The following is a 26,044-nucleotide window of genomic DNA, read 5'->3' as shown; positions in this document are numbered from 1 at the left end:
CCTTCGAAAATATCCATGGAGCAGTAGCTAGGCCAAACGGAAGAGCTATGAACTGGAAGTGCTGGTACAGAAAGGCAAACCTCAGGAACAGAAAATGTTCCCTGTGTATCGGAACTTGAAGGTATAAATACAAAAAAAACAGAAAGGGCGCCTCCTAGTGTAGCCAATAAATGTGTGACTTAATACTGACTAATAATAGAATAATAGACACAGAGTATAGCGGCAAAGATAGTGCCGAGGATAGCGATCTGGGAACTCAGCAGTATCCCAGTAGACTGTGCACAATCGAGGGCAGCTCCTCCTGTAATCAGTAGTAGATTTGGAAGTCTGTAAAATGTAAAGAGAGAGGGCGACTCCTAGTGCAGACAGGTAAGATGTAAGAACCCCTTAGATGGATCCCAGATAGGTGGGTACTCACAATAACAGAATTTATGTTTACCTGATAAATTACTTTCTCCAACGGTGTGTCCGGTCCACGGCGTCATCCTTACTTGTGGGATATTCTCTTCCCCAACAGGAAATGGCAAAGAGCCCAGCAAAGCTGGTCACATGATCCCTCCTAGGCTCCGCCTACCCCAGTCATTCGACCGACGTTAAGGAGGAATATTTGCATAGGAGAAACCATATGGTACCGTGGTGACTGTAGTTAAAGAAAATAAATTATCAGACCTGATTAAAAAAACCAGGGCGGGCCGTGGACCGGACACACCGTTGGAGAAAGTAATTTATCAGGTAAACATAAATTCTGTTTTCTCCAACATAGGTGTGTCCGGTCCACGGCGTCATCCTTACTTGTGGGAACCAATACCAAAGCTTTAGGACACGGATGAAGGGAGGGAGCAAATCAGGTCACCTAAATGGAAGGCACCACGGCTTGCAAAACCTTTCTCCCAAAAATAGCCTCAGAAGAAGCAAAAGTATCAAACTTGTAAAATTTGGTAAAAGTGTGCAGTGAAAACCAAGTCGCTGCCCTACATATCTGATCAACAGAAGCCTCGTTCTTGAAGGCCCATGTGGAAGCCACAGCCCTAGTGGAATGAGCTGTGATTCTTTCGGGAGGCTGCCGTCCGGCAGTCTCATAAGCCAATCTGATGATGCTTTTAATCCAAAAAGAGAGAGAGGTAGAAGTTGCTTTTTGACCTCTCCTTTTACCGGAATAAACAACAAACAAGGAAGATGTTTGTCTAAAATCCTTTGTAGCATCTAAATAGAATTTTAGAGCGCGAACAACATCCAAATTGTGCAACAAACGTTCCTTCTTCGAAACTGGTTTCGGACACAGAGAAGGTACGATAATCTCCTGGTTAATGTTTTTGTTAGAAACAACTTTTGGAAGAAAACCAGGTTTAGTACGTAAAACCACCTTATCTGCATGGAACACCAGATAAGGAGGAGAACACTGCAGAGCAGATAATTCTGAAACTCTTCTAGCAGAAGAAATTGCAACTAAAAACAAAACTTTCCAAGATAATAACTTAATATCAACGGAATGCAAGGGTTCAAACGGAACCCCCTGAAGAACTGAAAGAACTAAATTGAGACTCCAAGGAGGAGTCAAAGGTTTGTAAACAGGCTTAATTCTAACCAGAGCCTGAACAAAAGCTTGAACATCTGGCACAGCGGCCAGCTTTTTGTGAAGTAACACAGACAAGGCAGAAATCTGTCCCTTCAGGGAACTTGCAGATAAACCTTTTTCCAATCCTTCTTGAAGGAAGGATAGAATCCTAGGAATCTTAACCTTGTCCCAAGGGAATCCTTTAGATTCACACCAACAGATATATTTTTTCCAAATTTTGTGGTAAATCAGTTAAACACTAAAAAACTCTAAGCCATCTCCGTGGAGATGTTGCCTGTACAACGGCAAAGAGAATGACTGGGGTAGGCGGAGCCTAGGAGGGATCATGTGACCAGCTTTGCTGGGCTCTTTGCCATTTCCTGTTGGGGAAGAGAATATCCCACAAGTAAGGATGACGCCGTGGACCGGACACACCTATGTTGGAGAAATAAAGCGCACACGATAGTGCAAGTAACGCTTACTGGGAATATTATGGTGTCCCAGTACACATATGTCAGTCAAAAGGTTTGTCCTCCGGTAAACGATGCAGGCAGCAGATACAAAAATAGGAGACACCAGATATAAAGTTTAAAAAAGCTTTATATGACAATAAAATAACAATAACATGCAGTCATAACAACAGATGTTAAAGATAAAATCAGTAAAAACTCGCTCCGCGTTTCTCAGCGTTAACCACGCCGTTTCCTCAGGCTAGTCACCAGCCTGAGGAAACGGCGCGGTTAACGCTGAGAATAGCGTAGCAAGTTTTTACTGTTAGGACCCAACAGATAAAAAAACTCCCCATGAAGAGGAGCATACTCCATCCGAAGGACAAGTCAGGCCTTAAAGTGTATAACCAGTACCCGAAGGTGGATGTGAACTCTGGCCTTCCTGCTTGCAAGCACATGAGCTAGCCCCTATGTCGCAACATAGGGTCCCTGAAAAAACTGGGTCGCCCTGAACCAGTCCACAGGATCATAAGTCTCCAGACATCCAAGAATGATCCAAGACAAGAACCCTGGACACAGAATCGTCCTAGAACAAACGACACCCCCATGGAACCCAAAATACCCCGTCTGAATCAATCAGACCTCACAGGGGATGATAACTGGGGAACCCCGGAGAACGGGTACAGGACTCACTCGTAAATCCCATCCCATAGGGAAGAGAACACCCTTAGCTGGAGGTCAACACCCCCCAATCAGGTGCTAGGCCACAACAAAGTCCCGCAATTTCTCTAGAGCCCAAAGGCCCCAAGGGCAACTCTAAGGGAAATGAGAACGAGAACAGAGTCACCCGAAAGAGAGAGAAGAAAAGAAAGGCTAGTCTCCATAATCCTTTCAGATTAACGTTCCAGAGGACTACGCCCAAGGGAGAAGAATGCAAATCATCCCAAACCCAGGCAGAAAAACATCCCCTAAGCAAAAAGCTTGGAAAAAGAGACAACACTTCCTATCGCCCCTGATATGGAGACAACTAACTCCCGAAGGAAGATAGAGCCTCACGGCCTTCACTTCCTAATTAAGCAGCCAAACCCGCCAGAAAAACCGAACGAAGTCCAGAAAGTCTCGACTCAAAGGAAGAGAACCTCTAAAAGGAACAAGTCCTAAAAGGATGTATATATAGCCTTACAGCAAAGAAAGGGGGCGCTAGTGATAATACAGATAATAATGTTAATCTATATACTCTTAGAAAATACAGATTAGTAATTGTGTTTACAATACAAATAGCTAAAAAATAAATAAAATAAAATACAACAGAATACAATCCTCTCTAAATGAGAGAAATCTAAATATAAATTCAAAATCAAGGCAAAAATAAGTCCTTTTCAAAACCAAGTGGAAAAGCCCTGTGGTAGCTGCCTCCTCCTCGCCGACTGGTCCGGGTATAACTATGAGGAATAGAAGAAAATAGAGGGGCGCCTCATGTGTAGGATCAACAGATATAAAAGCCAGTAATAATAGTAGTAGAGCCAAATGGATACTCACACACTTCACAAGCACACCAATGTGCTAGTAGTAGCAGACTGCAGATTCAAATAGGTAGTACTGTGATGCTGGAAATAGAATAGGAGACACAGAGAAAAAAGCACTACATGTGCAGACTGTTAAAAATATAACTGACAATATTTTCAGTGGTACAGATGGTTACTCACATACTCCATGAGCACACTTATGTGCTGGTAGAAACAAGCTGCAAATTTTAGGCAGGTGTAGCAGCTCACCCCAAATCAGATTTCTTGATGCTGTAATCAAATGGCTCCAATAGGTAACACAAAGTCCCAAAAAGGTAGAGAGACTCTTATGTATCAGCAGGACAGTAGGTAGGTAAAGATATCCACTCAAAGGCGTATTTCCAGTAAAATAAAAATATTTATTAAAAACAAAAGTTAAAAAACACAACAGAACAATTGCTGTGTTGGGTGGATAAAAAAAGGGGTTAACAATTACCCCAATAATGGAACGCGTTTCTCGGTTTTGCACCGTTTCATCAGGCATATAATTGTTCTTATTCCTACCTCTGCTTTATATAGCCAGCTAACAAACATTATCCTCCTTTCAAAGGGGTGTTTTTAACAGTTAATCACTGACACCTGTCCAAGGTGGCTAGTCTCCTAATTCATATATCTTACAAAATGTTATGGAAATCCAATATACTTATATATATGCAGGAAAACTGTCTTTCTACTTGTTATTTAAAATATAATATACGTGTATGTGTACAAAGGACTAACTTTCTATTTGTTGTGAGAATCTGATATGCGTATATGTATAAGTGTAAGGGGGATTTTCTTCCTATTCTATAGATCTCCCAACAGTGATTGTCTATTCCTATACTATATATATTATATAGATCATCCATCAGTAATATCTCCCTATATTCCATAATCCATACTGATAACAAGTGATAGAAAATAGATCGATACTAACCCGTATTGTAGGTAGAAATATTTCTCCATTCCTATTATATATCCATAAGACTGTATATGTGCATATAAATAAACCATGTGTATATATTATGCGTGTAAGAATTTAGTTTCATTTGATTGTATGTTTACATTGTGATAGGCTGCATTTAGCAGTGTCCACCACTTTTGCACGGATTACACTTCCGGGTATAGGTTTCATAGGGGTTTCTATTGGTTGTTACACGTCTTTCCTTAGCCAATAGTAAACAAGCCACATGGGGGTGTGTGCACATATGTTCGTTACATAGAATACCTTTCAGTATTATGCACAGAGATCGCGCTCCCCTATCAGCTGCAAATGTCTTCCGTGTGTGGCACCATATTATACATAATGATCGCTTATTTTGGGCCAACTAAAACCCAGATGTCTCTTCCCCATTCTCGAAGAATATAACTATTAATGGCCTTAAAGATCCCAAAACTTGATTATTTGGCCGGAGTACATATGAATTTAACCTCGGTGGTTTTCTTTCTATATCTAGAAATATTCATAGCCAAAAACTTTTTGCGAAATAATCTGTCCTCTTTATAATATATTCTAACATTGTACTTTATGGGTATTAGTGGGGGTTTCTATACTACGGTAGTTTTTCCAATGCTGCACTCCACAAGCAGCATGTATGAAATTTACAGCGAAACATTAACCTAATATTAACTTGACTCAACTAAATGGTATGCACTGTATCATAAATAGTGTCCTAGTGTTCCGATTTCTTTAGAATAATTTGTAATTTTTATAATTACATAGTATATTCGATCCCAAAATGTGATAAAAATCACACATAATAAATATCAAAATAAACCACGATGAGACATATTATGTTATATTATACATCATATATAATATTCACCTCATACCACTTTTATGCACTACTCAAGGATTTATTAACATAAATTTGATTTTTTTGCAATACTCAAGGATTTATTGACATAAATTTGATTTTTTTGTATGTGAATGAAGCCACAGCTCTAGTCGAATGAGCCGTAATCCTCTGAGGAGGCTCATGTCCCGCTGATTCATATGCCAAGCGAATAACGCTCCTCAACCAAAAGGATAGGGAAGTGGAAGAAGCCTTCTGCCCTCCCAGAATAGACCACAAACAAGGACGAAATCTGTCTAAATTCCTTCATAGCCTGAAGATAGAATTTCAAAGCCTGAACCACATCCAAATTATGAAGCAATTGTTCCTTTGAAGGAGGAGGATTGGGATACAAGGAAGGAACCACAATCTCCTGATTTAATTTGCGATCAGACACAACCTTAGGGAGAAACCCCAACCCAGTACGAAGAACAGCCTTATCAGCATGAAAAGCCAGGTAAGGAGGCTCACATTGCAAGGCCGCCATCTCAGAGACTCTGCGTGCCAAAGCAATAGCCAGTAGAAAAAGGACCTTCCACGACAGTAATTTAATGTCAACCGAATGCATAGGCTCAAATGGAGCCCTCTGCAAAATCTTAAGAACTAGATTTAAGCTCCAGGGAGGAGCGGTAAGTCTAAACACAGGTTTGATTCTAGACAGAGCCTGAACAAAATACTGTACATCAGGAAGCTCAGCGAGCCTCTTGTGCAATAGCACAGATAGAGCCGAAATCTGTCCCTTTAAGGAACTAGCGGCAAGTCCCTTCTCCAAACCATCTTGGAGAAAGCAAAGAATCCCGGACACCTTGACCTTATGCCAGGGGAATCCACGTTCTTCACACCAGAATAAGTAGGTCCTCCACACCTTATGATAGATGCAACGGGTGACCGGCTTTCTAGCTTGAATAAGCGTATCAATCACTCTCTCAGAAAAACCTCTCTTGACTAGGACTAAGCGTTCAAACTCCTTGCAGTCAGCTGCAGAGAATCTAGATTCTGATGAACCAAAGGACCCTGTTCCAGCAGATCCCTGCGACAAGGTAACCTCCATGGAGGAGACAAAGAAATCCCCACCAGATTCGCAAACCACATCCTTTTGTGGCCACGATGGAATAATTAGAATAGCCGAAGCTTGTTCCTGCTTGATGCGGGCCACTACAAAAGGGAGAAGTGGTAAAATATAAACTAAGCTGAACCTCCAATCTATCAGCTCTGCCTGAGGATCCCTGGACCACGACCCGTATCTGGGTAGCTTGGTATTGAGTCGGGACACCATGAGATCTATCTCCGGCGTCCCCCATCTGTTACAAATCTCTGCAAACACCTCGGGATGGAGAGACCATTCCCCCGGATGAAACGATTGTCTGCTGAGAAAATCACAGTTGTCCACACCGGGAATGTGGATTGCTGGAAGCGAGCAGTTGTGGGCCTCCGCCCATTCCAGAATCCGAGATACTTCCCCAATTGCTAGGGAGCTCCTCATTCCCCCCTGATGGTTGATGTAAGCCACCAAGGTTATGTTGTCTAATTGGAATCTGATAAACTGGGACGAACCCAGTAGAGGCCAAGCCTTAAGAGCATTGAAGATCACTCGAAGATCCAAAATGTTGATTGAGAAGAGAGAGATTCCTCTCAAGTCCACAGGCCCTGTGCCTTCCTGGCACCCCAAACAGCTCCCCATCCTGATAGACTTGCGTCTGTAGTCACAATCTCCCAGGATGGTCTCAAGAAGGATGTCCCTTGGGACAGGTGATCTGGACAGAGCCACCAAGAGAGCGATTCTCTCGACCGGTTGTCCAGAGAAAACTGTTGAGACGGATCAGAGTGGTCGCCGTTCCACTGCCTCAGCATGCACAGCTGAAGAGGTCTGAGATGGAATCTGGCGAATGGGAGGACATCTATGCTGGACACCATAAGTCCAATTACCTCCATACCCCGGGCCATAGAGAGCCTTAAGGAGGTCTGGAGGCCAAGACAATTGGAAGTAATTTTGCAACGTCTCTGGTCTGTAAGAAATATCCTCATGGATTTGGAATCTATTATCATACCCAGGAACTCCACCCTGGTACTGGGAATTAGAGAACTCTTTCCAAAGTTTATCTTTCATCCATGAGATCGAAGAAGTAGAAGAGCTCTTGAATGGTCCTCGGTCAGCCGACAGGACAGAGCCTGAACCAGAATGTCGTCCAAGTATGGCGCTACTGCAATACCGCTGGATCTCGCCACAGCGAGCAGAGCCCCCAGAACCTTTGTAAAGACTCTTGGGGCAGTAGCTAGCCCAAATGGAAGAGCAACAAACTGGGAAGTGCTGGTCCAGAAACATGAATCTTAAAACCTTGAAGTGATCCTTGTGTATTGGCACATGAAGGTAAGCATCCTTCAAGTCTATTGTAGTCATGAACTGTCCCTCTTGAACTAAGGGCAGAATGGAACTTATCGTCTCCATCTTGAACGATGGGACTGACAGGAACTTGTTTAAGCACTTTAGGTAAAGAATCGGTTGAAACGTACCCTCCTTCTTTGGAACCACAAAAAAGTTAGAGTAGTACCCCAGACCTCTTTCTGCTAGAGGTACCAGCACAATTACTCCCAGGGAGGAGAGAGCCCTCCCGCACCCTAGAAAAGCTTCTCGTTTTTCTGGTCTGGAAGACAGGTTTGATAAGAGGAATCTGCTCCTGGCTGGATGAGATTTGAAACCTATCCTGTAACCTTGAGCGATGACCTCCAGAACCCAAGGGTCTTGTACGTCCCCAAGCCAAACCTCCACAAAAAGAGATAGTCTGCCTCAACACAATCCAGCAACGGATCGGGGGCCGCCCCTTCATGCCAATTTTGTTCTGCTTGGATTTATTCCAAGATTGAGACGGTTTCCAAGTTCCCTTGGACTGCTCAGGCTTTGTGGAGGGCTGCTGGCGTTGGGATTTATCAGAACGAAAGGGATGAAAATTAGGACCCTTTCCTTTCTTTTAACAGAAAGTGTAAATGCTCAATCCTAAATCTAAAGTCTGGTTCCTCTGCAGTCGGAGGTTTAAAGGCCGCAGATTCCGACCCAGAAAGAGCATCCTATGAAGTATCAGAGGCGTCCCCATCAGCGGATAATCTTGTATCAGATAAATCCAACAAGTTTGTAGATGACCCCTGGGAAGGATAGCAATATTTGACCTTTCGCTTGCGCTTAGCAGGGCGAGGTAAAGCTCTGAAGGCCGCAGACACTGCTGTTTGTAGCTGATCAGTAAAGTCTGGTGGTAAGAGGGCCCCTCCCGGAGGAGGACTAGCAATGCAATGGGAAACTGCATGTGTAATAGGAGATGACAGCAGGGAACGCACCTCACGAGACGGAGACCCCTCAGAGGTGGACAGCTCAGTGGTACCAAACATCTTGGTTTTCTTAGATAGAAGTACTTTATCAAGGCATGTGGAACATAAATGAGCAGGCGGGTATACCGTAGCCTCCTCACAATAAAAGCAGATATTAGATTTCGGTAAAGAGGGAGTACCAGAGTCGTCCTAACATTCATCAATGCTCTCACTGAGAGTTTATCAAGACTACTTAAAACTCCAGTCCCATGCCGAAGGGTACTACCCTCCATAAGAGACTACTCCAAAATCTTATGACACTTCTCTGCCATCCTCCTGTGACAAAAGGCAAAGAATGACTGGGGGATGAGGGGTGTGGGGGAGGTATTTAAGCCTCTGTTTGGGGTGTCTTTGTCGCCTCCTAGTGGCCAGGTTCTGTATTCCCACAAGTAATGAATGATGCAGTCGACTCGACTCATATTAAGAAGGAAAGAAGAACTACCCTCTAGGGGGATAGTAGTACGCTTAGACAGCGTAGAAATAGCGCCATCCACATTAGGGATAGAGCCCAACAAATCCAATTGAGAGTCAGGGACCAGGAATCATTTTTTTCAAAGTAGACAAGGGGGAAAAAGAAGATCCTATTCTTTCCCATTCATTACTAATAATGTTCGCCATCTTAACTAGCACAGGAAAGGTCAGAGGGACCTTCCTGTCTTCATAAACCCTGTCTAGTTTAGGAATCTTAGGTTCCTCAGGGAGTGCAGCCTCTGGAACCTCTAGCGTAGACAGAACCTTCTTTAAAAAAAAACGCAGATGCTCAATTCTAAAGCTAAAGGAGGGTTCCTCCGCTGAAGGAGGTTTCAAAACTGAAGTCTCCGACTCAGAAATGTCACCCTCTGAAGCTACAGAGGTTAACTCATCCTCGGATAGCTGGGACATAGTAGCTAAATCCGACAAATATTTAGATGACTCTAGGTCAACTTGAAGCAACTTGTAAACGCCCCAACCCACATAGCCGGACACACCCTCGACCCGATCTTCTCCGCAGGCAACCACATCTCAGTCAACCACATAACCGAACTCCACTGGACTGACCATCACTGTATACACTTCTCCTTCAACAAACCCACCACACACCTCCTGCATCACCACCCGCCCCAGAGAAACTGGAATAACATCACCCAAGAACAACTGCACTCCACCCTGATCAAGTCCCCCGCAGTGACCTCCACTAACGCCAACTCCTCCGCCCGCCACCTACATCGCTGGATCAAAGACTGCGCAAATACCCTCACCCCCCTCAAGAAACCGTCCAGCCGCCAGCCCACCAACAAGGGCAGCTGGTTCACCCCCACCCTCCAGGACTCCAAACGCCACTGCAAACAATTAGAGAGAACATGGAGATCTAACAAGTCCCCCTCGGACAAATCCGTCTACAAAGAAGCCGTCACCATCCACCACCACCTCATAAAAACCACAAAGAAAACCGCTATCCTAGACAGAATCCACGCCAAAACCCACAACAGCAAGGAGCTGTTCACAGTCATCAAGGAATTCTCCAAACCCAACAGTGACACTAACGACATCCCACCCTCCCAGGACCTCTGCGACAACATCGCTACTTACTTCCACCGCAAGATCACCAACATCTACGACAGCCTCGAGCTCCAGAACTCACCACTCACAGCCGACCCACCCACCCCCACCTCACCCAAACCCACCACCCTCTACGGACTACCTGGATCCCCCTCACCACGGAGGACACACTCAGAATCATGAAATCTATCCACTCCGGAGCACCCTCAGACCCATGCAAGCACCACATATTCAACAAAGCGGGTTTTAAAACTGGTACCTTCCCAGAAGACTGGAAGCATGCAGAGCTGAAACCCCTGCTGAAGAAACCCACAGCTGACCCCATAGATCCTAAAAACTACCGTCCCATCTCTCTATTCCCCTTTCCAGCCAATGTAATCTAGAAGGCCATCAACGCACAACTTGTTGACCACATCGAGACCAACCACATCTTGGACCCCAAGGCTCCTCTCTTAGCCCCACCCTCTTCAACATCTATATGGCCCCCATCGCCGCCATCGTCTGACAACACAACCTCAACATCGTCTCCTACGCCGACGACACCCAGTTAATCATCTCACTCACCCAAGACCCCGCCACAGCCAAGAAAAACGTCCACGAAGGACTTACAGCAATCGCCACCTGGATGAACCACAACCGTCTCAAACTCAAAACTGACAAGACCGACATCCTCCTCCTCGGACCCACCAAATCTGCATGGGATGACTCCAGGTGGCCCACAGCCCTCTGACACCCTCCAACTCCAACACACCACGCACAAAATCTAGGCGTCATCCTTGACTCATCACTTTCTATGGACCGCCAAGTCAACGCCGTCTCTTTGACTTGTTTTCACATACTCCACCTACTGCGAAAAATCTTCAAGTGGATCCCCACCGAAACTAGAAAATCTGTCACCCAGTAGTCGACTGAACTACGGCAATGCACTCTACGCCGGGTCCACCATCAAGCTCCAGAAACGACTCCAACGCATCCAGAACACCTCGGCCAGACTCATCCTCGACATCCCTTGCCAAAACCACATCACCGAACACCTAAGGAACCTACACTGACTCCCTGTCAACAAGAGAATCACCTTCAAGCTCCTAACCCATGCATTCAAGGCCCTCCACAATATCGGTCCTGAATACATCAACCACCGTGTCAATTTCTACACCCCCTCCAGACAACTCCGCTCTGCCGACCAAGCACTCGCAGTCATCCCCCGCATCAAGAAGAAAAAAACAGCTGGAGGAAATCCTTCTCCTATATGGCAGCAAGGTCATGGAACTCCCTCCCGTTGCACCTCAGACAATCCACCTCCCTTACAAACTTTAGGAAGGACCTCAAGACCCGGCTCTTCAACTGAATTGTCTTCCCTTAGCCCCCCTCTCCCCCCCCCTCCCATAGCGCCTTGAGACCCTCACGGGTGATTAGTTTGCGCTTTACAAGGACCCAATAGATAGATAGGTCAGGAGAACTATGTATAACCTTTCTCTTACATTTGCTAGAGCAAGGTAAGGTACTCAGGGCCGCAGACACCGCCGATTGTAACTGCGTGGTAAAGTCCGCAGGAAAAAGGCCCCTTCAGATGGAGGATTAGTAGAGTCGCGGGGAACTGCATGTGGAGCGGGTAGTGTAGAAAGGGTAGTAGTCTCTCGGGACACTGATTCCTGAGAGGTAGACGGCTCAGAGGGGCTAATAGCGCTATGAGTAGAGCTGCAACAACTAATCGTCATAATTGATAATGAAAATAGTTGTCAACGAATCTCATAATCGATTAGTTGGTCTGTGCACAACACCAGCTGCTTCACTCCAATGAACTCCTGCACATGGTATTGTGTTTTATGGTTATGTCAATAGCCTAAAGGACATCTACTTTTCACTTTTTCAGGACAGTATATGTTTACAACTACCCCTGGCTTATGTGCAACCCAGATATAATAGTCATCGTTTGGATTGTTTATATTAAATCAGGTGATTTGGAACTATGCTTTTCATGATATAGTGCCAAGCTTGTTATTTACTTCTAGCTCTAGATTGATGGGAGTTATTTAAATTGATGTGCACTATTATCTGTTTGCACAATTATTAGCGTATTGCTTGCTATTGCTCATTATATGTACTGTATAAATAAATGTGTAAGGCTTTGTCCTGTTATTGATATACAGTCCTTAGCACTTTTGATTTGTTTTTTATTATTTTTAATAAATTGTGATATGTACCAGATTCAACCTTTATAAGTATACTAATCCTAAAGCCTGTTCACACGGGCCATTTTTTGCAGTACAGCGGTCCCGCCCCTTGCGCTCTCTCCCTCCCCCTCTCTTTTGCTCTCTCTCTCTCCCTCACCCCTCTCTTTTGCTCTCTTTCTTCCCCTCTCTTTTGCGCCCTCTCTCCCCCTCTCTTTTGTGCTCTCTCTCCCCCTCTCCTTTGCGCTCTCTCTCCCCCTCTCTTTTTCGCTCTCCCCCCTCTGTTTGCGCTTTCTTTCTCTCCCCCCCTGTGTTTGCGCTCTCTTACTCTCCCCCCCTGTTCTGCGCTCTCTCTCTCCCCCCCTGTTTGCGCTCTCTTTCTCTCCCCCCCTGTTCTGCGCTCTCTCTCTCACCCCTCTCTTTTGCGCTCTCCCCCTCTGTTTGCGTTCTCTTTCTCTCCCCCCTGTTTGCGCTCTCTTTCTCTCCCCCCCGTTCCTCTCCCCCCCTGTTCTGCACTCTCTCTCCCCCCTCTCTTTTGCGCACTCTCCCCCCTCTCTTTTGCCGTCTCTCTCTCCCCTTTCTCTTTTGCGCGCTCTCTCTCCCCCTCTCTTTTGCGCTCCCCCCCCCTCTCTTTTGCGCTCTCTCCCCCCTCTCTTTTGTGCTCTCTCTCCCCCCTCTCTTTTGCGCTCTCTCTCCCCCCTCTCTTTTGCGCTCTCTCTCCCCCTTTCTTTTGTGCTCTCTCCCCCCTTTCTTTTGTGCTCTCTCTCCCCTCTCTTTTGCGCTCTCTCTCTTCCGCCACTTTTGCGCTCTCTCTCCCCCTCTCTTTTGCACTCTCTACCACCCTCTTTTGCGCTCTCTCTCTCCCCTCTCTTTTGCTTTCTCTCTTTCCCCCTCTTATTTTCTCTGTCCCCCTCTCTTTTGCTCTCTCTCTCCCCCCTCTCTTTTGCTCTCTCTTCCCTCTCTTTTGCTCTTTCCCATCAATTTTGTACTCTCTTCCCCCTCTCTTTAGCTCTTTCCTATCTCTTTTTTTACACTCTCTCTCTCCCACCCTCTTTTGCGCTCTCTCTCCCACCCTCTTTTGTGCTCTCTCACCCCCCCTCTCTTTTGCTCTCTCTCTCCCCCCCTCTATCGCCTCCTTCACATCCGGTCACGCCCACCTCTGCCGCAGATCAGGTAGGGATCTCAAAGGCCAGGTGTGTTTGTACTCGTGCTGTCTCTACTGCACATGACCACTTCGGACAAACACACTTGGCCTTTTATATAATAGGATATCTGTTATTTTTAGAGCGGACTAGATATTTTCCCCTAACATTATAGCTGGTTATTTACCATTGCATATAGATATTCAAGATATTTTTTATATAAGAATGAAATCAAGGGTTACTTTACTGAGAGGCCCCTTACCAAGATGAAAAACCTTTTGCCATGGTGAAGAGCTAACAAAGATAAATATTCCACTTTGGTGAAATGGGCAAAACCCTACTTGTACATCTCAAGCACCTAAACACCATCTGAGTGCCTTTTCTCTGCTGCAGAAAATATAGCTGCAACCAGAGAACGAGCCTTAGCAGAAGCATGTGGACATGTTGAAATTTTTGCATTTCAATGCAAAGTTTCTGAAAGAGTGAATAACAGAATGTTATCAACAGTGATAGTCTCTTTCTAGTTCTACCTCTTTTCAAACAGGTTTTGTTTTTGTTTTGTTTAATTATAAAACTGTTCTCTGCTGCTTAAAAATTGGACAAACAGTTGCGTTAATGTAAAGTTTTAGTCTGAAGTTTATATTTGTAACACTCAGTATGTGGATTTTATTTAAAATATAGGAAACAATTATTGATTCTTTTTTTATCCGATTAGTCGATTAATCGAAAAAATAATCGGCCGATTAATCGATTATGAAAATAATCGTTAGTTGCAGCCCTAGCTATGAGTATTAGTAGGTTTGTCTGCCTTCTTAGACTTTAGAACAGTGCTTAGACAAATGGAACAAAATTGAGCAGGCAGGCAAACCACTGAGTCCTCACAATATGAACAGGAATTATTAATCAGTATTCAAGGAGCGGAACCTTCTAATTTATTATCAGAGTCCTCCATAGCTAAGATACCTTTACAGAAGGCTGCAAACAACACAAAAAGACAGAAGCGCAACATGGTCCAATATTCTATGGAACAGAATTTTTGATAGATGTTAATGATTACACTCACATATGGTTAGACACCCCTAGTGGTGTGGACGAAGCAGTCTGGGATCAATATCAGTCACCCAGAAGACTGGACTATAGAATGTATCCGGATCTTTGCAGAGGATTATATAAAGGAACACAAAAAAGCGTATATGGCCTAGTATTGTTGAGACAAGCAGTGGGAGGTAGAGAAATAAATATACACTCACATTTGGTAGAGCACCTCCCTTAGTGCTATAGAGGCAAGATGGGGTCAATATAGTCACCCAGTAGACTTATCCCACAGGGGTCAGGAACTTCCAGTGTCGAGTCTCAGGTTGATAGTGTTTAAAACAACAACACAGAGTATGGCAGCAAGTGTAAGTTTAAATAAAAACTTGCTTTATTAAAATAAGTATAAAACAATTGCAACGCGTTTCTCAGCCCACCAGTGGCTGTTTCATCAGGCATAATAAAAATGAACAAAAAACACTTAATATATACCATACTGACAGATTTGATTAACAAGCAACACCTGAAGTGGATGTTATCCTTATACAACTAATTAGTAAATCACATTCAATCAAAAATAGACACAGCACTCTGACATCATTAGCTGAACCATGTAAATCCTAATACTTGAAACAAAGTAATATTCACATAGTGGTACAAATGTAATATTCATGTAGCAGTACAAATACACTCTTTTTATATTAAACAGTGTGGAATGCCAGAGGGTGTCTATATCAATCACATTTAGAAACATATGTGTCATAATTAGTCAGACGAGTAAATGACACTAGTGAGTATTTATCTACAGGTGGCATTTGGTAAAATCATTGTTGTATTATATTAATGAACATACAATTGGTGAGGAAAATTTATATATATAAAAATGTCTGTATACCATAATAGTAATCAATGCCTAGGGGACCTGGATTCCTTATATCAGTGTTTGTGCCCCGTGCATCTGAACCAAAAATGTGGTAAGTATTTAGGTTACTAAAAAAACGAAGTGTATCAAACTGAACGGACTTACTTTAACTTAGATCTTGTCCCTGTCAATACTTGCATAATTAAAGGCAAGTTGTTTGAAACAAAAATAGCAGAGAGACTTTTTTCATTGCTAACGGCTGGTTAAGTATGAAGAGTAACCTTCCTGTCAGTATGCAACTGTCAAGATGTCAACACTCAATAGGAGCTAGGTATCAGGATCAAGGGTGGGATGTTCTCTAGTTGGTGTATTCATTGTTTACGGACCTACTTTATATATAGCAACATCGCTAGTGCTGTTAAGGATAAAAGTTATTGATATATCAAAAACTTTGTTGTTAGAAAGATTTTCCCGTTATAACAAGCTGACCGATTCACAAAAAAAAAAAAAAAAAAAAAAAAGAGTCTAAGGTGGTAACGTTATTTAACATGTATAGGGGGGGTGTACAACAATATATTCTGTCAAGATATTTACATTGGTCAGTATAGTCAAAGACGTCAAAGTGAGGGGTGGGGTCTGCTCGAGTATTCAGCATTGTATATCAACAACTCTATAGCTCTGATGTATTCAAAAACGCCTCTATAGCACTAAGGGAGGTGCTCTACCAAATGTGAGTGTATATTTATCTACCTCCCACTGCTTGTCTCAACAATACTAGACCATATAGGCTTTTTTGTGTTCCTTTATATAATCCTCTGCAGAGATCCGGATACATTCTATAGTCCAGTCTTCTGGGTGACTAATATTGATCCCATACTGCTTCGTCCACACCACTAGGGGTGTCTAACCATATGTTATTATATTTCTCCACAATTTGAAGATACTGTCTCATAGCAAGCTCACGCACAAGCATTTATTATTAATAATCATTTCTCATATATGTGTATAGTATTTTATTTATTAACTCATCTTATATTTTATATTGTGTGATTTGATTAATTTTTCTGTCTATTATTGTATGTGTGTACCACACACTAATGATCACAGATTACAACTTTAATACTCTAGTGATATATATCAGAATACCCATACTTAGAGGTATTCAATACTGTTGGTGACACAAGGGTGTCCCCTATACAATCTATCAACTTACATTCACAGAAAGACAGACAAAAAGTAAACACTTTTATTAAAAAAAACAACATCTTTATTATTCCAATGGCTGAGGCACTCAACACCTCCTAGACCCAGACAGCTAACAGTGAAAACGCTCTCCTTAGGAGTGATGTCCGCAGCAAGATCGTAGGAAAATGAAAAGACCGCACCCGGTCTACATGGAGCGTAGGACAGGACTTTCCCTGCTCTGAAAAAGGCGCTAAGCTATTATGAGCTGCGTAACACACAAAAATGAAAGTGAAACCTGTTTGTTCCAAGTCAAAAGCACAGAGTCTATGAGCCCAAAAACTCTCACATTAAAGCAGTTATAAATAACCCCTTGGAGGAGATATTAACCCTTGATCCTATTGTGGCATAAAGGAGCCACACTGTGACCCTGTATAACAAAAGTGTATATAAAAAACGGTCTTAACTCCAAGATCCATGCTGCAGAACAGGCGCAGCCTCTCAAGTGTGACAGTCTTGCAGCAACGCTTCTGACATGCACTTGAGTGTGTAAGAGCAAGCAGTGAAACTCGTCAACACTGATTGCTCAGGAGTCTGGATGGGTTTTCAGAAAAACTTTCCCTGCATTTCCAGACTTTAACTTTAATCAATACTCTCACTGAGAGGTTGACATGATTACTTAAAACTGCAGTCCTTACTTGACACTTCTCTGCCACCCCTATAGTGACAAAAGGCAACTGGGGGATAGGAGAAGTGGGAGGGATATTTAAAGGGACACTGAACCCATTTTTTTTTTCTTTTGTGATTCAGACAGAGCATGCAAATTTACTCCTATTATCAATTTTTCTTCGTTCTCTTGCTATCTTTATTTGAAAAAGAAGGCATCTAAGCTTTTTTGGGTTCAGAACTCTGGATAGCACATTTTTATTGGTGGATGAATTTATCCACCAATCAGCAAGGACAACCTAGGTTGTTCACTAAAAATAGCCCGGCATCTAAACTTACATTCTTGCATTTCAAATAAAGATACCAAGAGAATGAAGAACATTTGATAATAGGAGTAAATTAGAAAGTTGCTTAAAATGTCATGCTCTATCTGACTCACAAAAGAAAAAAATTGGGTTCAGTGTCCCTTTAAGCCTTTGGCTGCGGTGTCTTGGTAGCCAGGTGTTGTATTTCCCAACAGTAAGGATTGAAGTCGTGGACTCTCCCTGCCTTATGGAAGGAAAGCAAGGGGAATAATGTAACAGATTCTGTCCCAGGGCCATAAATATTAGCAAATATATAACAAATTATGCTTACCTGATAATTTTATTTCCATTGTGGGGAGGAGAGCCCACGGCTTCATTCATTACTTGTGGGAATTAAGAACCTGGCCACCAGGAGGCGGCAAAGACACCCCAGCCAAAGGCTTATACCTCCCCCACTTCCCTCATTCCCCAGTCATTCTGCCGATGGGAACAGGGAACAGTAGGAAAAATATCAGGGTATAAATGGTGCCAGAAGAAAATATTAAATGTAGGTAATCAGGTAAGCATAATTTATGTTTTCCATCTAAAGGGGAGGAGAGTCCACGGCTTTATTCATTATTTGTGGGAACATATACCCAAGCTTTTAGAGGACACTGAATAAAACCGGGAGGGTAAAAGGCGGACCCTTAATCTGAGGGCACCACAGCCTGTAGAACCTTTCTACCAAAAACAGCTTCCGTAGAAGCAAAAACGTAAAATTTGTAAAACTTAGTGAAGGTATGCAAGGAGGCCCAGGTAGCCGCCTTGCAAATCTGCTCCATAGAAGCCTCATTTTTGAAGGCCCAGGATGAAGCTACCGCTCTAGTGGAATGAGCCGTAATCCTCTGAGGAGGCTTATGTCCCGCTGTCTCATAGGCCAAGCAGATTAAGCTCCTCAGCCAAAAAGACAAAAGTAGCAGAAGCCCTCTGACTCTTGCGCTTCCCTGAATATACGACAAAAAGTGATTTAGACTGTCTGAAATCCTTTGTGGCCTGAAGATAGAACTTCAAAGCACGAACCACATCCAGATTATGAAGTAACCTCTCCTTAGGAGAAGAAGGGCTAAAACATAAAGAATGAACAACTATCTCCTGACTGATGTTACGGTTAGACACCACCTTGGGGAAAAACCCCAAGCATGTGCGAAGAACAGCCCTATCCGCATGAAACACCATATTGCAAGGACGCCAGCACAGAGACTCTGCGTGCTGATGCAATGGTCAACAGAAAGAGAACCTTCTATGAGAGATCTTTTATGTCAAGAGAATGCATAGGCTCAAACGGAACCCTCTGTAAGACCTTAAGTACCAAGTTTAAGCTCCAAGGGGGAGCAACCTGCCTAAAAACAGGCCTGATTCGAGACAGGGCCTGAACAAAAGATTGGATGTCAGGAAGATCAGCGAGACTCTTATGCAACAGAATAGATAAAGCTGAAATTTGTCCTTTTAGGATACTAGCGGCGAGACCCTTCTCCAAACCCTCTTGGAGAAAGGACAAAATCCTGGATACCCTCACCTTGTGCCAAGGGTAGCCATGAACTCTCACACCAGGACAAATAAGTCCTCCACACCCTATAATAAATGCGTTGAATGACCGGCTTTCTTGCCTGAACTAGAGTGTCAATCACCTTCTTAAAAAAAAACCTTTTTGCCAAGAATAAGCATTCAATCATCATACAGTCAGCTTCAGAGAATCTAGATTTTGATGCTGAAAAGGACCCTGCTCCAACAGATCCCTGCGACAGGGTAACCTCCACAGCTGAGAGGATGACATCCCCACCAGATCCGCAAACCACATCCTCCTTGGCCACGAGGGAGCAAACAGAATGAAGGACACTCTCTCCCGCTTTAAATGGGCCACTACACGAGAAATTAGCGGTAACGGAGGAAATATGTATACTAGACCGAAACCCCCAGGGCATTGCCAATGCATCTATTAGCTCTGGCTGGTGGTCCCTCGACCTCGATACGTATCGGGGAAGCTTGCAATTCAACCTTGATGGCATGAGATCGATCTCCGGCGTCCCACATCTGAGACAGATCTCCGCAAACACTTTGGGGTGAAGAGACCATTCCCCCGGATGAAAAGTCTGTCTGCCAATAAAATCCGCCTCCCAGTTGTCCACACCCAGGATGTGGATCGCAGAGAGCGAACAGTTGTGGGTCTCCGTCCACTCCAGGATCTGAGACACCTCCCTCATTGCCAGGGAGCTCCTCGTGCCCCCCTGGTGATTGATGTAAGCCACAGAAGTAATGTTGTCCGTCTGGAACCTGATAAAGCTGGAGTCCCCTGACGAGGCCACGCCTATAGAGCATTGTAGATCACTCGAAGCTCCAGAATATTTATTGGAAGAAGAGACTCTAAGCGAGACCACTTCCCCTGTGCCATCCTGGCACCCCAAATGGCTCCCCATCCCGTGGTCACAATCTCCCAGGACCGTCTCAGGAAGGATGTCCCCATGGACAGGTGATCCGTGTGGATCCACCAGGAGAGGGAAATCAGAGTCTGCGCATCTATGTATATCAGATGTGACAGATCGGAATGATCGCCATTCCACTGTCTCAATATACACAATTGAAGAGGTCTGAGATGAAACCTGGCGAATGGAATGATGTACATGCTGGAGACCATGAGTCCAATCATTTCCATGCACTGAGCTACAAATGGTCTCACTGTAGACTGAAGGGCAAGAAAGGTAGACGTCATCTTTGTGCGTCGCTTGTCCGTGAGAAAGATCTTCATGGACACTGAGTCTATGATCGTGCCCAAGAACTCCACCCTGGTACTGGGAACAAGAGAACTCTTTTTCGAGGTTGACCTTCCAACCGTGAGATTTAATAAACTGCAGCAGGACCCAGGTGTGGGCCTCTGTCAGATGGAATGACGGCGCCTGAACCGTCGTCCAGGTAGGGCGCCACCGCGATGCCCTGGGATCTGGCTACTGATAGAAGGGCCCCCAGGACCTTTGTAAAGACTCTCGGGCCGTCGCCAGACCGAAGGGGAGAGCCACAAACTGGAAATGCTGATCCAGAAAAGCAAATCTGAGGAACCTGTAATGGTCCCTGTGAATCAGAACATGAAGGTAGGTATCCTTCAAGTCTATAGAGGTCATTAGTTGCCCCTCTAGAACTAGGGGCAGAATGGATCTTATCGTTTCCATTTTAAACGATGGAACGGACAGGAACTTGTTTAAACATTTGAGGTCCAGAATCGGGTGGAACGTGCCCCTTTCTGCATGGGGTACTGGTACGATAACCCCTAGAGCAGAGAGATCCCGCACACAACCCAGAAAGGTCTCTCTTATTTCCGGCCGTGAAGACAGGTTTGACAGAAGGAATCTGCCCCTGGGCGGAGAGGACTTGAAGCCTATCCTGTAACCCTGGGCGACTACCTCCAGAACCCAGGGGTCCTGAACATCCTTCAACCAGTTGGCTAAGAATAGAGACAATCTGCCCCCCCCCATCTCGTTCCGCAGTCCCCTTCATGCGGACTTAGTCTCAGAGGGCTTCTTGTTCTGCTTAGACTTTGGTTGGTCTGATTTTGCTGTGGGCTGTTGGCGTTGCACCTTATCCCCATGAAAATTAGAACCCTTAGGTTTTGCCTTCTTAACCTGGGGAAGGAAGGCACCCTTGCCTCCTGTAACCGTGGATATGATAGAATCCAGACCTGGGCCAAACAGGATTTTGCCCTAAAAAGGCAAAGACAGCAGCCTCGATTTAGAGGTCATGTCCGCCGACTAAGATTTTAGCCACAGAGCCCTACGTGCTAGAACCGAAAAACCTGATACTTTAGCATTCAGGCGGATAATTTGCATATTAGCGTCACAAATGAAGGATTTGGCCACCTTTAGGGCCTTAATCCTTTCCTGCACTTCCTCGAAAGAGGGTTCATCCTCAATCATTTCAAATAAGGCATCGCACCAATATGACGCAGCTCCAGCAACCAGGGCGACCGCCGCTGCTGGCTGAAACATCTTTCATAACATGTTTTCCAACTTTTTATTCACAGGCTCCTTGAACGAAGAACTATCCTCTAAAGGAATCATTGTGCGCTTACAAAGCATGGAGAAGGCCCCATCCACCTTGGGAATGGTCCCCCAGAACTCCAGCTGGGCCTCCGGGACGGGGAAAAGCTTTTTAAAAAGAGAAGAGGGGGGAAAGGAAGAACCTAACCGCTCCCACTCGTTCTTTATAATGTTCCCCATCTTGACAGGAACCGGGAAAGTCTGGGAAACCACCTCTAAAGTAGCCAGTACTTGCTTCAGTAAGAAACACAAGTTCTCCATCTTAAACCTAAAACCGGGCTCCTCCTCTACCGGAGGTTTAGATGACACGGACTCCGATCGTCATAGTACCACCCTTCCGGGGCGTCTGACAGAGACAAATCCTGGGACGGGCTGCTATGAAAAGCTCTACGCTTGCGCTTAGCAGAACGCGGCAAAGCATGGATCACCTTAGCGACTGCCGTTTCAAGCTGATCCGCAAAATCAGGCGGCCAAGCAATCTCCCCCGAAGAGGTAACAGTCAGGACCCTGGGGCGCTGCATGTGGGAGAGGGGACGCCATTAGGGAACGCACCTCACAGGACGGTGACCCCTCAGAGGTGGACGGCTCAGTAGTGCTAGACATTCTCTTATGTTTGGAAGTTGTAGCCTTCTCAAGGCATGTGGAACACAGTTTCGCAGGCTGGTCTATCAAAACCTCACAATAACACAGGTATAAGACTTAGTTAAAGAGAGACTACCCTCTAACGCGTCAGAATCCTGCATAGCTTTTAGAAAAAGATAAGACAGACACCCTTATAACCACCAATGGCCGGGGCACTCACCACCTCCTATGACCCGGACTGCAGAAACCGTTCGCCTCCTCCGTTGCAGATAAGACCAAGAGTGAAGAGGCCCCACCTGGTTTCCTTGGCAGGATGTCTACGCAGGACTGTCCCTGCCGAGGAGAAGACACGCCCAAATAAAAAAATAGAGTGCGCAAAAACTCCGGGAAGAGAACCTGTCAGTTCCACAAAAAATGCCAGAGCCGCGTCCTTGCACATAACACAGCCATCACACAATAAACTTATCATGTACATACCACCCCATTTCAATAATCCCCTTATAGGAATATTTACCCTAGATTCCAGGTTCTTAATTCCCACAAGTAATGAATGAAGCCGTGGACTCTCCTCCCCTTTAGATCGAAATATATATATATATAAAACATATGTATCCATAACATAGCTATAAAGTTTCAAAAATGTTAAAAAATTATACTTACCAATAGACACTCGTCCACCAAAAAAGCAGCAGAGAGCCAAACCAGTACTGAAACATATCAGAAGAGGTTTATAAAATAGGAGTATATTGTAGATCCATAGAGGGAGGCAAAAGACAAGTCCCTGCAACGAACTATGGAAGGTTTATGATAAATTTCTCATGAGGTGAAATAAGAATCACAAACCATACCCCCAATATATTCCTCTGCCAAGCTCTGTACTCTGAGAGGAAACAGGGACTCAATGTAGACTGAACCCCGCTCTCTCCAAAGAATCAAATACACATATTAATTTTTCAACAACCTGCAGCAAAGTAAAGACTGAGGTATTTGTGAGGTGGGAGGGGTTTTATAGGGCTTTTGGAGTTTGGAAATCTTTCCCTCCCCCTAGTGGTAAGGAAGCGTATTTCCCAGGTGTAAAAGATCTTGAACTCTCACCACCTGCATGAAAGAAAAAAACATTACATTACACCCCTTTGGCAAATTGAAAAAGGACTATACCCTAGGTAAGACAGACTTCCTAAACATGATTCCCATAATGAAACTGCTGGACTGCAAAGGGAAATGCACATAGACCTGACTCATGGCAAATAGAAGTAAAATACATATATTTAAAACTTTACATTTACACAAAGCGCCAAACCATAGCTGAGAGTGTCTTAAAATAATGATACATACTTACCGAAAGACACCCATCCACATATAGCAGATAGCCAAACCAGTACTGAAAGCTATCAGCAGAGGTAATGGTATATAAGAGTATATAGTTGATCTGAAAAGGGATGTAGAAGATGAATCCCTACGACCGATAACAGAGAACCCTTGAAAAGATTTCCTGCAAGGAAAATCATAAAATCAAACAGGCGATACTCTTATACGCTTATCATAGAAGAAATCATAAAAATCAAGCACAAACTTACTTCACCACCTCCATAGGAGGCAAAGTTTGTAACACTGAATTGTGGGTATGGTGAGGGGTGTATTTATAGGCATTTTGAGGTTTGGAAAACTTTGCACCTCCTGGTAGGATTGTATATCCCATACGTCACTATTGATTGTATATCCCATACGTCACTAGCTCATGGACTCTTGCCAATTACATGACATAAATACTGTAATGGGAGATATCCACCATAAGAAAAAATTATCCAATTAAAAGGACAGGAGGAGTGCGGCGGAATAGGATGATGTGATCCACTGACATCACATTCAAGAGTCTTAATGGACACAAATAAAATCTTGCAAATGAAATAGCATTGGATGCATCCATCATCAGAACTACTACCTCCATATATTGAGTAATGGTAACTTGACATCAATATGATTGTAATCTGAGCAATGGTCTGATAAGAACAGCCACATGGAGACTGAATCTATGACTCACCCTAAAGGAACATCTTTAGAAGGATAACATGCCTTCTGACAATGTTTAACCTGTGCATGATCAGATCAAGCACTGGAGGTAGACTGCTTGTTTTGCTTAGACTTATTCCAGACTGAGATAGATTCCAGGTAGATTTAGATGAATCTGGCTTCGAGAGAAGAAAAAAACTTATGAATCCTGGATTGGAAACAGGAGCAAAACCAGTTGCCCGATTTACAAATGTTCAATTCTCTGGAAAAGATGTAGAATAAAATTCAAGATAACATCTAATAATTTTAATGCCTTATCCTCAGCAGGATAAAGGTCCTGAACTCAAGGTAAGGAAGACACGACACCCTCTAAAATAGAAGAACTGACAGAATCAGATATCTGAACTGGGTTATAGCTGCATAGGCGACTACTCTCCCAATTACCTCCAGAGAAAACATGCTTACATTTACATATACATGAAAGCAGCATAGCTGCCATACAGAAAAAGCAGGTGTTAAATAATTGTGAAAGTAAGGAGAAAACCGTACCACCACCTGAATAGTTGACCTTTTTAAAGCAAATATTTGTAGAAAATTGAGACTACAAAACAGAGTTTAGACCAGAACTGCAGAGTAAAGCAAAATAACAAACCGTAACCATTTTGTATGCATAGATTTTTAGGAAGAACAAGTGAGTGGATCTCTTATGGGTCTATTTGGCAGAGGAGTTCCAGACTAATCCAAATGATGCTTAATAAAGTCTAAGAAAACATCATTCTTAATATGCTAACCATAGTGAGTATGAGCCTCACCAGAAAGCCAAATAAAACAGAAGAACAAAAATATTGGATACACTAAGATACACTAAGATGAGCATACCCTTGTACAGCAACATAACAGTATTACAAGATATGGATATCCTATTGCTCAGCAATATATAACAGTAGCACTAGATATGGATATACTGTAGTAACCTCCCCCAAGGAAAAGATAGCAATATACAACAGTAGTTGTACTGTAGTATTCTCATACAAGGAAAGGTAAACTACTGCAAAGCAATATAAAACAGAGATACTAGATATAGAATGTACTGTAGTATCCCCTCTGTAGCAATAAATAATAGTAGTACAAGATATGGAATGTACTGTAGTATCCGTTCACAAAGAAAGACAAACTATTCTGTAGAAATATATAAAACAGTAGTACAAAATATGGAATACACTGTATTATTGTCCTCTCAAAATAAAAAGTAAATACTTGCACGGGAATATGCAACAGTAGTACAAGATATGGCTGTAATATCCTCTCAAAAATAAGAGTATACCACTATACAGGGAGTGCAGAATTATTAGGCAAGTTGTATTTTTGAGGATTAATTTTATTATTGAACAACAACCATGTTCTCAATGAACCCAAAAAACTCATTAATATCAAAGCTGAATAGTTTTGGAAGTAGTTTTTAGTTTATTTTTAGTTATAGCTATTTTAGGGGGATATCTGTGTGTGCAGGTGACTATTACTGTGCATAATTATTAGGCAACTTAACAAAAAACAAATATACAGGGAGTGCAGAATTATTAGGCAAGTTGTATTTTTGAGGATTAATTTTATTATTGAACAACAACCATGTTCTCAATGAACCCAAAAAACTCATTAATATCAAAGCTGAATAGTTTTGGAAGTAGTTTTTAGTTTGTTTTTAGTTATAGCAATTTTAGGGGGATATCTGTGTGTGCAGGTGACTATTAC

At 43.5% G+C, this 26,044-nt stretch overlaps 1 protein-coding gene across 1 annotated transcript in view; it reads right to left on the bottom strand.

The window, feature by feature from the left end:
* The window catches only part of ASZ1 (ankyrin repeat, SAM and basic leucine zipper domain containing 1), an 864,897-nt gene that overhangs the window by 249,195 nt on the left and 589,658 nt on the right, over nucleotides 1–26,044 (bottom strand). The window lies entirely within an intron of this gene.

This window comes from Bombina bombina, chromosome 6, assembly GCF_027579735.1.
Source record: "Bombina bombina isolate aBomBom1 chromosome 6, aBomBom1.pri, whole genome shotgun sequence".
Lineage (NCBI taxonomy): Eukaryota > Metazoa > Chordata > Amphibia > Anura > Bombinatoridae > Bombina > Bombina bombina.
The sequence above is the reverse complement of the archived record's forward strand: the minus strand, read 5'-3'. Positions and strand labels throughout refer to the sequence as shown.